The sequence below is a fragment of the Sus scrofa genome, chromosome 14 (assembly GCF_000003025.6).
Source record: "Sus scrofa isolate TJ Tabasco breed Duroc chromosome 14, Sscrofa11.1, whole genome shotgun sequence".
NCBI lineage: Eukaryota > Metazoa > Chordata > Mammalia > Artiodactyla > Suidae > Sus > Sus scrofa.
Window position 1 is genome coordinate 60650836 of NC_010456.5, and position 15327 is coordinate 60666162.

A 15327-nucleotide genomic window follows, 5' to 3' on the forward strand; every position below is an offset into this window, starting at 1 on the left:
CGATGAAGAGTCAGGTTTGATTCCTGGCCTTTTTCAGGGGGTTAAGTTTCTGGTGTTGCTGTCACTGTGGCATAGGCTGGCAGCTGCAGCTCTAATTTGACCTCTAGCCTGGGGACTTCCATATGCTGCAGGTATGCCTGTAAAAAAAAAAAAAAAGTTCAAGTCTCAAGGTTAGTTGGACATTTGAAAATCAATCAAGGTAATTTATCACTTTAACAATAAATGAAGGAAAAACTATATCATCACTTCAATAGGATGAGAAAGAGCATTTTATAAAACCCAAAGCATATTGATGATTAAAAAAAAAAAAGAACTCAATGAACTTGCAATGGACTAAAACTTCTTTATCTGATTAAAAATAAGTAAACATTATATTAAATAATAAAATTGTTTTCCCTTCTGAGGTTGAGAATGAGATGTCTGTTTACCATCTAAATTTCTATTAAACATGATACTGATATTTCTCAGTAACAGAAATAAAGCATATAAAGAATATATAGAAGTAAAATTTATATGGGTCTGGTTAGAATGGAAGAAATAAAACTACCATAATTCCCAAATTACATGATATTATATGTAAAAAATCCAAAAGGATCCACACATAAACTATTAGAATTAATTAGTAAATTCACCAAGGTCTCTGGATACAAAGTTAATACACAAAAGTCAATCATATTTCTATATAATATCAACAAACAATTACTAAATGAAGTAAAAAAATGTATTTAGTTCAAATCACTATTGATAAACCGAACAAAAGGTATGTGAAGCTTCTATATAGAAAACTGTAAAATATTCCTGAAACTGAAAAATTAAACAAATGGAACAATGTACCATATTCATGGATGGAAAAGCTAGACTTGCCAATTGTTTTCAAAATATATCGATTTAATGAAACTGGAATCAGTATCCTGCAGCATTTGTTTGTAGAAACGACGGGCTGATTTGATTATTTTATATAAACGTGTTAAGGGCTAGGGACTGCTAAAACAAACTTGAAAAAGAAGGAAAAATGTGGAGAGCAAACATGATTAGATATCAAGACTTACCATGTTGCTGACCATACGACAGGCCAGTAAATCGAGAAGAGCAAGGTGTTAGGGCAGGGAATAGTGACTTTATTCTGAAAGTCAGCAGACTGAGAAGATGGTGGACTGCTGTCCCAAAGAACCGTCTTCCCTGTGTTAGAATTCAGGCTTCTTTTACACTAAATGGGAGGAGGTGAGGTCCTGGTTCCGGCCAGACTCTGGAGGGGATGTGTTAATTTCTTCCTTTCTGCAGCCATTCTCAGGTGGGCCTGGTCAGAACAGTTTTCTGTGAGCTAAACAAAACTATTTTAGCTTAGGGCTCATGACCTGGGAAGCAGGGTTCCTGGGTAATGAGATGGATCATTATGTGTAATTTAAGTGCTTATAGGCAACATACCTTTAGTGATGAGTTTGTAATAGCATACAAAGCTTCCTTCTTATCACTTATCATAAAGTGACAGTGAGATAGTGCAGTGCTATACCAGGAACATACACAAGGACCAATGGAACAGAGCAGAGCCCAGAAACAGACCCACAGTGTAAGAACTTGTGACAAGTGACAAGTGACAAAGGTGGCACATAAAATAATGGGGAGGAGCTCCTCTTGTGGAATGTAACCTTGGAGAATATCTCCATGACTCTGAGGTAGAGAAGAGCCACAAAGAAGGATTTATAAATTGGACTATATTAACATTCATGACTTCTGTTCATCAAAACACACCATTGAAGGAGTAAAAAAAGGTATCTGCAATATGTAAAAAAGCTCATATCAAGAATACATAAAGAACTCCTACAGATCCATGTGAAAAGGACAGACAACCTAGTAGAAAAATTGGCAAACGATCTGAATAAATGCTTCACAAATGAGATTATCCAAATACCATAATAAACATATGAAAAGGTGCTAAACCTTATTAACCACCAGGGAAATTCAAATTGAAACTCTAATGAGATACCAGCTCACAACCACCAAGAGAGTTCACATGGAAAGACTGGCAGCACGCCAAATTGGGGAAGGGGTGAAGCCACAGACTGGCAGGAGTTTGTTTGTCAGACATCCAGCCACATCACCCTATAACCCAGCAAGCCTGTTCCTGGGTTTGGCCCCTCCCTGAAATACATAAGCAAAAAATATTTTTGTTGGCATTATTTATAATAGTGAAAACCAGAAGCAACCGAAATGCCCTTCAATTGAGCAGACTGTTGTGGTATGTTCATAGAATGGAATCCTCTACAGCAATGAAAATATGCCACATGCAGTTACATATGTGAATCACATAAACATAATGTGGGACAAAATAGGCCACGAACAGAGGAACACATTAAAAACGGGCCAGAGTAACTCAAGGTATTAGAGGTGGGCAGTGATAACTCTGGAATGAAGGAACCCTGACTGGTGTGTGGGTGGCATGGGGACGCTTGGTGCCAGTCACGATGTCCCGCCTTCATTTGGGCGGAATGACATGCAAATGCCTGGGACTGAACACGCAAGGCTGTGTGTTTTATGGTGTGTTTGTTATATGTCAACAAAAGGTTGTTTTTAAAAAGGTAGAAGTTATTGAGTTCCCATTGTGGTGCAGGGAAAACGAATCCGACTAGGAACGATGAGGTTGTGGGTTTGATCCCTGGCCTACGCTCAGTGGGTTAAGGATCCTGTGTTGCCGTGAGCTGGGGTATAGGTCGCAGATGTGGCTCAGATCCCGCATTGCTGTGGCTCTGGCATAGGCTGGCAGCTGCAGCTCTGATTAGACCCCTAGCCTGGGAACTTCCCTATGCCACAGGTGTGGCCCTAAAAGGACAAAAGACAAATAAATAAATACAAATACAAATACAAATACAAATACAAATAAACACCAAGGCCAGCCGATGACAGGCCTCAGGATCTACTTTACTTCCCACTCAGAGTGGCAGGCCAGCAGACCATTTTTGTTCCTGCTCAATATGAAGGAAACAGGGGGTTCAGTGACCCCTCCTGGTCCCAGCACAGACCCAGAACTGGTCTTCGGCCCCTCCTTGGTGCTTTTTCTTGGGCACCAGGAGGCTTACCCAGGCCTGCCCTTCCTGGGAATGATTCACTCAGCAGATAACAGATGGCAGCCTTTTGGCCATTGCTGGGCACCCAACACAGCAGAGGAGGGGACACTGGCCATTCTCAGGGGGCACGACCTCTCTCCCAGTGCCCCCACCAGGCACAGCCAGATTGCCACTTCAGAAAGTGCTCCTTCGGGGATTTTCTTTTGTTTAAGCACCACCCCGGGAATCTGAAGGGTCCCACCCTGATTGTGAGCTTGATGATCTTTTAGGGCCCTGGCAGATTTCTTCATCTCTGACTTCAGCTCCTGCCCTCCCCCTATCATGTTTGAATCCTCTGGACGGAATAAACCCACATTCCTCTTAGGTGAGATAGCAAGCTCCAAATGATGAAAACAGCTTGCAAAAAATGTGCTAGAATATTTTGAAAATGGTTTGTACTTGAAGGAATGCAGGGAGGGTGAGGTTTTCAAAATTGATCTTTGCTTTGAGAAAAGAATTGCTTTCAGTCACTTTCAGAAATTCCTCAGCTCAAATGCTGAAGAAACGGTTTAGTGGTTTCTTGAAAGGTTAAGCATAGAATTATCCTAAGACCCAGCAATTCCATCTGAGATATATGCACAAAATAATGGAAATCAGCAACTGAAACTGATATTTGCACATGAGTGCTCACAGGAGCATTTTTCACTTAAGCCAAAAAGTAGGAACAACTCGTGTGCACATGGACAGGTGAAGGATGAAGAGGATGTGGTACCTGTGAGATAACAGAAAATATACATATTGTCTCTGCCCCTTAGTTCCTGCACACAGCTCCTAAAATCTTTATAATTTCCTGTGATAAGAGCACCAGGAGCATCTTTTGTTCTAATGCAGCAACTCTGGGTGGTGTCTGGCTGGCCCCTAAATGGGGGCTGGTCACCAGAAAGATGGAGCCATGATCAGAAGTTTGGATTTTCCAGCCCGCCCACCCCTACCTTCCAATCTTCCAGAGAGGCAGGAGGGGCTGGGACTGGAGTTAATGCTTAATCATGCCTATAGGACACAGTCTCAATAAATCCCAACAGTAGGGTTTGGAGAACTTCCAGACTGGATGGACAAACCCACACCGGGACAGAAGCGCCCGCGCACAGGACCCTTCCAAACCTCACCTCGATCTCTCTCTACCTGGCTGTTTATCTATATCCTTCATCATGTCCTTTAATAAACTGGCAAAAGCAAGTAAATATTCCCCTGATTTCTTTGAGCTTCTCTAGAAAATGAATCAAACTGGAGAAGGGGTTCACGGAAACTTCCAATTTGTAGCCAAGTTGGATGGAAGTTGTGGTCCCAGAGTCTAACTATCTTGACCTGCCTGTGCCCTGCTTGCTGGGGAGAGGGGAGGGCACCTCTAAGCAACCCTCCTCACCCCCAGCCCCCCAGTGCATGGGGTGTCCCACTTGAGCTTTCCCATGACTTTTACCCTCAAGTCTTGCTGGTTCTGCTCCCTCCTGTCAAAAGCTAAGGGGCAGCTCCAAGGTGAACCGAGCTCAGTCTCCTATCTTGGTCCCTAAACCTCAGGATAGAAACCCTCTTCCTTCTCTGCCTTCTTCTTAACCTCTTTCCCATCCAGGTCCACACTTAATGACTCCCAGTAGGAGGGGGCTGTAATTAGTGGATACTAAAAACAAGTCCGGAGAAGAAAGACAGAAGCAAATTCATATACTAAAGTATCAAATTTAGGGAAGGATAGCTATCCGTTTGCATCTTTTGAGCTTAAGCAGCAAGTGCATTCAAAGAGCCAACATCCACCAGAGGCTCATTCTGTGAGCAGAAGGAATTAGATTCCCAGCCCAAAGGCAGAGTGGCAGGTCTGTGTGGACAAAGGAGGGAGGAGCAAAGCGGGTCTCCATATAGTCAAAGAAATTGTACGTCTTCAGTGGGAGGGGCGAGGTCGTAGGAGCCTGTGCCCTGCCTGCCAGTGGCATCATTCCGCTGCTTCCAGTAACCACAACTGCATGGGAGCCTCATGCCTGATAATGACTTCCTAGCTTGGGGTCCAGTCTCTCTGTCCTCCCAGCCTCCGCGCGGCTCTCTCCAGTGAGCGCAGGAAGACACTCGGGGCGTGCACTCCTGGAGGATCACTGCGCGGCTTCACGAATAATAGACCAAAACGCATCCTCTACGGGTCCTGCAGCTTCTATGGAAGCAGCTTTCCAGACCTTCTCAACCTCCGGAAGGCAGTGGTTTCTTAGTTCCTGCTGCCCAGCTGGCCCTAAACTGTGCCTCCCGCCCCGGGGCACGATTTTCTTCTCAGGGTGCAGGGTGCAGGGGAAGCTGACATTGATATGGGGAAGGTGAGGTCAGGAAGCAGAACCCAGAGTCCGCAGCATTTCTTTGGCCTCCTGGGCTGCTCTTGTTGAGGGGCATCAGTAAGGTTACTTGCACCGCGCTTGAGAGCAGATTTCCAGTTTCCAGAAGGGTGAGGGTCCCAGAGGTCCTGAGACCACAGCCCCCAGAGTGGCCCTACCAGGGGCTTAGAGAGCAAGTGGTCCCAACAGGGGAGTGTTGGCACTTCTGTGAATTTCTCCTGCTCTTCCACAGGGGGTGGGGGGAGGCTGAGTCTGGGACAGGAGAGGGGAACTTCTGCAGAGGCCTCTGAGCACCAAGGTGGGGCAGACCTGATCCATGGAGAGGAGGCTCAACTCTAGCCAGACCACATCCCAGCTCTGCCACCCTAGTGATCTCCTGAAACTTTTGGAATTTCAGCTTCTCATTCTAAAAGGAGGATAAGCCCGCTTCCCTTTACTCAGTGATCCTGAAGATTTAGAAACAATGGGATTTCTGTGGTGGCTTAGTGGTAACGAACTCAACTAGTATTCATGACAATGAAGTTTGATCCTTGGCCTTGCTCAGTGGTTTAAGGATCCTGAGTTGCCATGAACTGTGGTGTAGGTTGCAGATGCGGCTTGAATCCCGAGTTGCTGTGGCTGTGGCTGGTGGCTTCCCCCAGACTGCGAACTTCCATATGCTGCAGGTACAGCCCCTAGAAAGAAAGAAAGAAAGAAGGAAGGAAGGAAGGAAAGAAGGAAGGAAAGAAAGAAAGAAAAAAGGAAATAGAGAAAGAGAAAGAAAGAAAGAAAGAAAGAAAGAAAGAAAGAAAGAAAGAAAGAAAGAAAGAAAAATAGATATAGATAGGTAGATAGATTATGTCTTCGAGGCAGCCAGTGTACCCTGGCCATGGTAAGGGGCTGAGTGAATGACAGCTGTTGGTAGTGCCCACACAAAAGATCTACAGTGTGGAAGAATCCCAGAAGCATGGAGTCTTAGACAAGAATCAACCCTGGGGTCACTAGTCCATCCTGGCCCAAAGCCCTACCCCTCCCTCTCCACCCTGTTCAGGGCTCTGCTTTCCCAGTAGCCACCTTACCTGCATCCTGGGAACAAGACCACAGGCTTGGACCATCTTACTCAAGCTTGGATGCAACCCTTCTGCAGGTGGGCCAAGTCTATGTGGCACCATTTGCCACTTAAATTTCATCTTGTGTTTTTCAGCTTCTTCTATATCTTGGTCTCCAACTACTGTTATGTTCTGGAGGTGGGTGTGAGGCTGGTGCTGCACCTGGGCCTTCCCCACCGCTGAGCCTGAGCTGACTTGTCTCTACCAGGACTTACTGTTAGCTTGGCAAACTCTTTTACATTTCACTGGAGCTTAACAAGTGATAAAATAGATAGAAATGCATTTTCTCTGTCCTAAAGATAACCTTCTTCCTGTTCCAAGAAACTTCTTCCTGTTGAGATAAAGGGAAAGGTTGAAGGCAGTCTCTTGACTGCCTGGCAGCCCTAGATTTTGAAGCAATAAGGATCCTTCTAGCGCTGCTATAGAAGGAGGGACTTGAGATCACTAATTTGGTTGGGAAGGGGCATGAAGGGATTTATGTTGGAGTTGTCACTGCATAGCAAGTCCATTGCTATTTTAAACTTGTACTTCGTGTTTATTTGGAAGACATTGGAAATTATGGGGGAGAAAGGTCCAAAGACCTCCATAAGCAAGATTTACAGTGCCAACACCATGAGAAGTAAACTACTTTTTTTGGCCATTTTTAAGGGCCACACCCATGGCATATGGAAGTTCCCAGGCTAGAGGCTGAATTGGAGCCACAGCCGCAGGCCTATGCCACAGCCACAGCAACTCAGGATCTGAGCCAAGTCTGTGACCTACACCACAGCTCACGGCAATGCCAGATCCTAGGATCGAACCTTCATCCTCCTGGATACTAGTTGGATTCATTTCTGCTGCACCACAATGGGAACTCCAAAAGTAAACATTTTAATTCCTGAAATTTTGAGTTTCATTCCTTCCGCATGGTGTTATCTGTTGCTTCATGACAAATGACCCCAATACTTAGTACTTAAATAACAAACATTTATTGTCTCACAGTTTCCTTGGGTCAGGACTTGGGAAATGGCTTAGCTGATGGTCTCTTTTCAGGCTGCATTTGAGATGCTGGTGAAGTTCAGTCTGGGATGGGGTCCATTTCCAAGACTGCTCCCTCACACAGCTATGGGCAGGAGGCTTAGGTAGCTCTCTGGGGCTCTCCGTGGGTGTCTTCATGATATGTCCATGCCTTTTCTCCAAACAAATGACCCAGAGAAAGGACAAGGAGGAAGTCCACTACCTCTTTTCACTTGGTCTCCGCCATCTTACGGTGGCATCAGGCTTGTTCTAAGTTGTTAGAAACAGACTGCTAAGTCCAGCACACACTGGATTGAATGGATGAGTGGAAAGAAATTGGAGGTTGTATTTCAACATCCCCAACCCATGATTAGCAAAATCAGCAAGGACTGGGGAGGTTCCCATATGTCTGATTTCCCCAGAGTCAGTGTTTCAGAAGTTATATTAGTCAGAATGGGCTCCTGGAACAAACCACCCTTGAATCTGAGCGGCTTCTCCCTGGGAGGTTTTCTCTCACTCTTAGGGGAGGGGGCTGGGAGGGGTTTTGTTCATTGTCACCACTCAGGCTTCCAGGATTGGCAGGGTGAGAAGGGGGCAGATTTGGCAGGGCTCATGAGTTTTGGTCTAGGAGCAGCACACTTTCCTGTGCATGGGCCAAAGTGAGTCACATGGCCTCACTTTGGAGGAGAATAAAGGGTGCGATCCTTAGCATCTGGGGGAAGGAGAGCCAGAAACTTGCTAACAGACAGTAGTGACTATTACTGCCTCTATTTGACCCTATGGGGTAGTATGACAATTCAAACTATCAGAATGGAAGGTCAAACATTCTCTGTGAGATTTCTGGGCTTCCTGAAAGATTGATTGTTCTTACAGACACTTGAAATCTTCTTTATAGGGATTGGCCTGTATGTAAGGACCAGAGCAGATGTACAGGAGAAAAAGGTTTTTCTCCTAGATGTACAGCTGGGTTGTTCGGGCCTTGGCCCCCAAGATCCCCCTCATGGAGAGGGTACTAAGAGTGCGACAGCCTTACACAAGAAACAGGGAATTTTAGGCACCCCTTTTTTCTTCATGGTGGCTATGGTGGTGTTGAAGGTATTCACTCCAGATTTCTGGGCTTTGGTATTTGTTGTCCCTGGAATCCCTCGAGTTTCAGCAATAATTAATGACTCCATTAACATGCTAAGTACCCCTTATCATTATTCATTAATCCATTAGAAATGACTGGCCTGCCCCAGGGAAAGGGTGACAGGGTCGTGCCCCTCCTCCAGGGGCGATCATGGGGTCCATGAAGTTCTGGGACTTCCCAGCATCCTGGGGTCTTTCTCGAAAAGCACTGTGCCAAGCTTTGGGAACTGTGGCTGGGCAATCCTAGAGGTTTTATTGCACTTTGTCCTAGCTGGTACCCCAGAAAGACACTGAATTTCAGTCAGAGCCTGGAGTTTTCAGATGATGGGATTTTCACCATGTTCCAAATAGGAATTGCTTAAGTAGGACAAGAGGTTCTTCTCTGAAAACCATGTTCCCCGAAAGCAGCTGTGCAGTGTCCTCAGGAAAAGCACCACTAACTTGGTGAATGGCCATGAGCCCAGGCCTTCGAATCAATTAACAAAAGAAATTGCTTTCTAAGAAAATCATCCAGACTGCGGAGGCTCTGACCCCGTTTCCCCAACCCTGTGTGTTGGATCCAACAGCCCGAGCACTTCCCTCAGGCTCTGTCCCAATTGTCCAGCTGGGCTGTCATAAGATCTCGCTAGTTACCCCCCACTTTCCTGGCATACAAGGCCACAGCGCACCTTCCCTGTCCACAACACCCATTGTTCTAGCCCGGTCGGTGGGACTCAGCACAGCTGTTTTTTATTCCCTGACCTGCTAACAATAGGACCCCCTTGATGGGACAGGCCCCAGGGTTAGGGTTAGGGTTAAGATTCACCTGGACTCTTCCATTCTTCCTCAGGGTCCCAGAACCCCATTTCTGTGTCTCATCCTTGCCTCCAGGTAAAGGGACTCAGCAGAAGAGGGCAGGAAAGGGCTCTACACTTTCCTCTGCCCAGGGTGCGCAGAGTGGGCTGGCCGACACCTCCACCCCATCCAGAGGCAGATCTCTAATTTTCTGACAGAAAATAATGAGGAAATGGGACCCCCCCCCCGCCAAGATGGAAATGTGTCTTCACTAAAGGAAAATAGCTGTCTGCATGAGGCCCTGCTGTCTGTCTGTCCCCAGCTGGCACTCCGGCTCAGCCACGGGCAGCAAATGCCTTAATGTCAGTGGGCCTCAGCTTCTACTTCTTGGAGATAGAGGTGGTGTGGGTTCGTATTGCACAAGAGTTCCTGGGAAGAGACACTGGAATTTATGGGGAAAGAGGTCTAAAGACCTCCATAAGCAGGATAGCATACAGTGCCAGCACCATGAGAAGGAAACTTTTTTTTTTTTTTTTTTTTTTAGTGCTTTTTTTAGGGCCACACTTGTGGCATATGGAGGTTTCCAGGCTAGGGGTCAAATTGGACCTACAGCTGCCAGCCTACACCATAGCCGCAGCCATGTGGGGTCCAAGCTGCATCTTCGACCTACGCCACAGCTCATGGCAACGCCAGATCCTTAACCCACTGAGTGAGGCCAGGGATTGAACCAGCATTCTCATGCATACTAGCTGGGTTCATTACCATTGGGCCACAATGGGAACTCCCCCGCAAAAGAGTAAGGATTTTTAATGTAATCGCCTCCTTCATTTTAACTCTTGACCTGTTGGAGGAGTGTTAACCAAGTTCCCAGAACAGAGACTTTCCAAGGGGATCACGGCAGGGCAGTCACTTGGCCCCACCCTGTTCCGACCACTTCGCAGCTGGGCGGACTTGTCAGGCTGCTCCCAGAGGACAAAGTGACCCAGGCGAAAGCCATTTCCTTCATGGGGGGCAGGGAGGTGGGAGGGGGAGGAAGACAGGTTTTCTCTTAGTTTTTCACCTGGTTTTCTCAGTGGATGTGGAAAACCTGCTTGTTACCATTTTCAAATGGTTAATGCGAGAAGATGTGGCTAAAGGGTCAGGGTTGGGGTGGGTGCAGGGCCAAAGTAGGCCGGGCATGGTGTGGGAGGAGCAGGGCATCCAGTCATTTGCCCCCCCTGCCCCAGGTCAGCCACTCGGGGAGAGTGTGTGTCACCATCCACTTGGTGGGTCCCAAGGAAACCCCCTCCCAGTGTTCACGTCCTTATGCAACCCCTGCCCCTTCCACCCACATTGTCTCTGGATTTGGCCTTGGGATTTTCTTTGGCCTGTGGACATTAACAAGCATGGTACAAACAAGCTTGATAAGTCCATGCACATTCATTCATGGAAGTCAGTCTCCAGGCTGTAAAGAAACTGGGGCTAGAAAACGAGAAGGCAGAGAGAGACCCAGGGATTCTTTAGACAGTCCACTCAGCTTCACGACCTCAGCAGATCTGCCCAGTTACACTCAGTCAACCTACAGAATCACAAGAACAAAGAAGCAGCTGTTGTCTTAAGCCACAAAGCCAAGTGAAGGAGGTGGCTTGTTATATGGCAATAGATTGTTGAGTTAGAACATCCCTATTGGGGGTTTTAAAGGCCTCTCTGTATCTTCTATGCAAGAGCAGAAAGGGAAAAAGGAAATTCAGGCTGAAAATATCCTTGCTGAGTAACGGTTCTACCACTAACTCACCCAGGGTCTCTTCCTTAGCAAATAGTCTTTTTGGTTCTCTCTCTAATAAAAGCAACCGACTTAATGTGGGCCCACACTGGGCGGGGGTGTGGGGGGGTGTTAGGGGAACTTCCTAAAATTGTGTCTGTGTGTTCATTTACACCAAAACCTGATCAAGAAGAGATTTAGACAGGTTACGGTAATAAGCAAAATATTTTTCATGATCAAGAAATGAATGTGCTTCATAACTTTCAGATAGGATGATTATTTCTAAAACATTTTTCTTCTTATCAACACTCTGTTTCCTGGTCTCCTCTACCCATATTTGATAAGAAAAAAATGTAATCATTTTACCTAAACAATTGTTCAATGATTGTTTAGTAATTGACCCCTTTCACTTTTTCCACTTGAAGTAGAAAACACTTGACATCCAGGAGCACTGATCAGCTTGGGGTGAAGGAGAGGTGGTGTAGACGAGGGGCCCGGTTCCTGTGGCCACAGGAGGCCATTACAAAGGCAGCCTCTCCCACACCCACTCCCATCCCTGAGATCCTGAGATGAGGTGACGAAGGAGGTAAATTGTCTTGATCAAATAAGTGCTTTGAAAATCCACTTAGTGGCTGGGTCTGGTTTAGATCATTAATGAGCAATAAAAACCTGTGTACAGCCCTGTGGTCTGGCCTGAGATTTCGTTCCAGAATGAAAAGAGGGAACTGAGGAAGATGGGGGACAGGGAGGGGACAGGGGTAGACTAAGAGGATCAGGGTGGAGGGAGAAGTTGAGGGTTCTAGGTGATTTTGTGCGTTTGTGGTTTTTACCAATTAAACCTCTGATAAATAAATTCAAGCCAAACTCTTTCCATTGTTTTTGCTATGACTGGCGATGTTTTAGTATCAGAGTCCTAAGTTCCTCACAAGGACATCTCTGGATGCTTGAGCCAACTCCAAATGGAACTCCCAGCCAGCAGGGCCTGGTGAAGTCTAAATCAAATAGCGGTCAGGCTTCCTGATTCTCATGGGAGAACTTCGAGCTTGATATCTGCTCTGGAACCCCTAGTCTTCCCTCCATCAGCCACGTACACTCTTGGTACTTGTCTTCAAGTTAAAACCTGAACCGACTATTATCCAGCATCTGTCAAAGTGTGATTGATCCAAGTGCTACTACAAAGGCTCGTGCGCTGAGGCATCCACACCCGTGTCTAAGTTCTTTTTGTGCTTGAAGTTTAAAGGCTCCAGAGCATCAGGGCAATAAGAACCCTTTCCATCATGATCACCACCAGCTGCTAAATTAATGGTACACCTCCAGCAGTTTGAGTGAGAGGAAATGCTGGGAACGGCCTTATGGAGAATGTTTCTCCACCTGCTGGAAAACCAAGCAAAAGATGTAAAACATTCCCATCAGCGTTTTTAGTACACTCTCTCCCCACCCAGTTCGTGTCAGAGGTCAGTCTCCTCGTGTAGTATGAGAAAGCACTGTCCTGGGAAGGGACACTTGGGTGGCTGGTGTGATGGGTGCTTTCCCTCCCTTTGGAGACCCCCTGAGATACCAAGTCAGAATAAAGCTTCTTGTGGGAGACAGGAGGTTTGGACACTGCAAGATAAGATGAGGTTTCATCCATCTCACAATAGAGATGCTTTGGCCAATGGGACCAGAATAGCATTGACCACTGCCCAGTAGCTCGCACCTCACTAGGAATGGCTTGGCACATCCATCCCTGGTCAGCAGCTTAAGCCACGTTGGCCCAGGGACTCCCTTCCATCTTGACTAAGACTGAAGCCTACACCTCCCTGGAATCCTCTCCAGTGGCTGTGATTCTAGGCAGATCACCAGGCTCTGCTGGCCTCAGAGCCAGTCTCTCGGCCTGGCTCCACTTCGTGTTCACCTGAAAATGTACTTGACTGTGAAGGGGACGCCCTGAAGGCTCTGATGTTCACATCCTGGAGACCATCCTCAGCTTGGCCTTCAACTACTAGGGACAGGAGACCACAGCATCCCAAACACAAACCAACACATACACACACTGACACACACAGAGACATGCAGACACATAGACACAGAAACACACACACACACACAGAGAAATACACACATAGACACTTAGACACAGACACATATGCAGACACAGAGACACACATAGATACACACACCACACACAAAGACACACACGCACACACACCACTGTCCTTCATTGGGTTTCAGTTTTGTTTCACTCTTGTAACTATGTTCAGCAGGCAGAAAGCGGTTGTCCATGCGCAAATTAAATACGCTCAGAGTATCAACCCTGAGACTGAGGTGGGGCTTGTTGTGCAGATATGTGGAGGGGGGCTTCCATGCCCCAGAGGGTAAAGTGCATCAGAGTCCAGGGACATGGAGTGCAGGGCTCACTTGGGAGCACTGGAGGCAGGACATACAAGGTGGACAGGGGTAAGATCCAGAGTGAGAGGCCTCTGAAGCCTTGCCCAAAGGAGTCTGGACTTGCTTCTATAGCCCTGTGGGGCTGCGAAGCCCTGGGGTGCGGTGGCATTAATGATAGGGGATGGGGTAGCCCCAGTCATGCCAGCCATGTGTGCAGAATCATCTGGCACATCCACGTCCTCCTGGTTTTCAATTATACATAGATACTTTGTGATTAACTTAGTAGCAACTGAAAGTATTCCTAAACATGGAATGAAAATCATTGTTGAATTCACAAAGGTTTTTAAAAGTGTAATGACATGGGCTTTTTAACGCATGTATTTTGATAGAAATAGAAAAAGTACAACTATTATCATCTGGGGTCTGCACAATGGGGGACATTATAAAATATTCAGAGATCAATGCTATAGGCAGTGGAGAAACACTGAATATTAGAAGAATCATGGAAAGCTTTGCTTCTTTTTTAAAAAAAAGTCTTGCTGGCCAGAGGGTGCCAAAGAGAGAGGCCAGATGGGTTGGGCTTGGGTGGTGGTGGTGGTGGGGTGCCTGAATTCATGCCCTGGTGGCAGAAAGGGGAGGATGATGAGGATAATGCCCAACAGAAAGGACCTGGTGACAACCAGATGTGAATGTGCAGGAAAGGGTGTCCTGGCTGATGACAGATTTCTGGCCTGGACAAGTGGATATTTGGTGTTGTGTTGTGAGTGTTCCCCAAGCAAAGAGCACGGTGCTAGGGGAACCATGCTCTGGGAGGTGAGTGTGGGCAGCAGAATGGCCCTCAAAGACGTCTGCATCCTAAGTCTTGGCTGCTGTGACCTCGTGGGTTACATGGCCAAGGGATGGAATGCAGATGCTCCCCCTTGACCCTGAGAGGAGGAGGTTACCCTGGACTCTGGGGCAGGAACGATATAAAACAGGGTCCTTAGTCGGGGAAGAATGGGCAGAAGAGAGCATCAGCGGGATTCCAGATGCAGAAGACTTGACAGATCACCACCGCTCTTCTCTGGACAGGATGTGTCTCTTTTTAGGGATGGACATCAGATCCCCAACTACACAACTATCATCTGCAGACGCTGCCCCTTCAGGACTTAGTTTGACTGTTTGGGCTGTGCTCTGCATGGGGGGACAGGGGAAATGCAGTGATGTCTTGGGCTGATAAACACTGGCTCTGAAAATGGCTCCAGTTGACAAAACCAAGAGTGTACCAGAGTGTACCAGGCTGGGCAAGGCCTTCCTGCGTGAAAGGGGTGGAGGGACACCCCAGCCCACGGCAGGGCTGCAGGAGGTCACAGGCTCCCCGTGGCACTGCTGCCTCACCTGACCCCCAGACCACCTCTGAGCTCTAACACGGAGTCTTCCAGCTGGGGGGTGGGGTTCAGCACAGCACCCTCCACCCGCTTGGCCTGTGCACTGCCTGGAGCAATTGAAGTGTTTCGCTACTCTTCTATTAAAAATGAGTGGAAACTGCAGAATGAATGTGCTATTAGGCATAAAAAGCATAAGCCTCACATACTGTTGGAGTCTTAGGGACACCAGCTCTTTATACTCATAACCCGGTTGGCCACTGGGGCAGGTGGCATACTGATCCTCTTTGCAGATTCCAACATTTAGGCACAGAGAAGTTAAGCTGCTTAGGAATCACAACCAGTAAGCAGCAGAGCCAGGATTCCAGCCCAAACAGGCTGACCCTGGAGCCCGGCCCTCTCCTTTTCTTCTTTCCTGTCACCTCTCCCTGATAACAGGGCTTCTCTGACCCATCTTCTCCC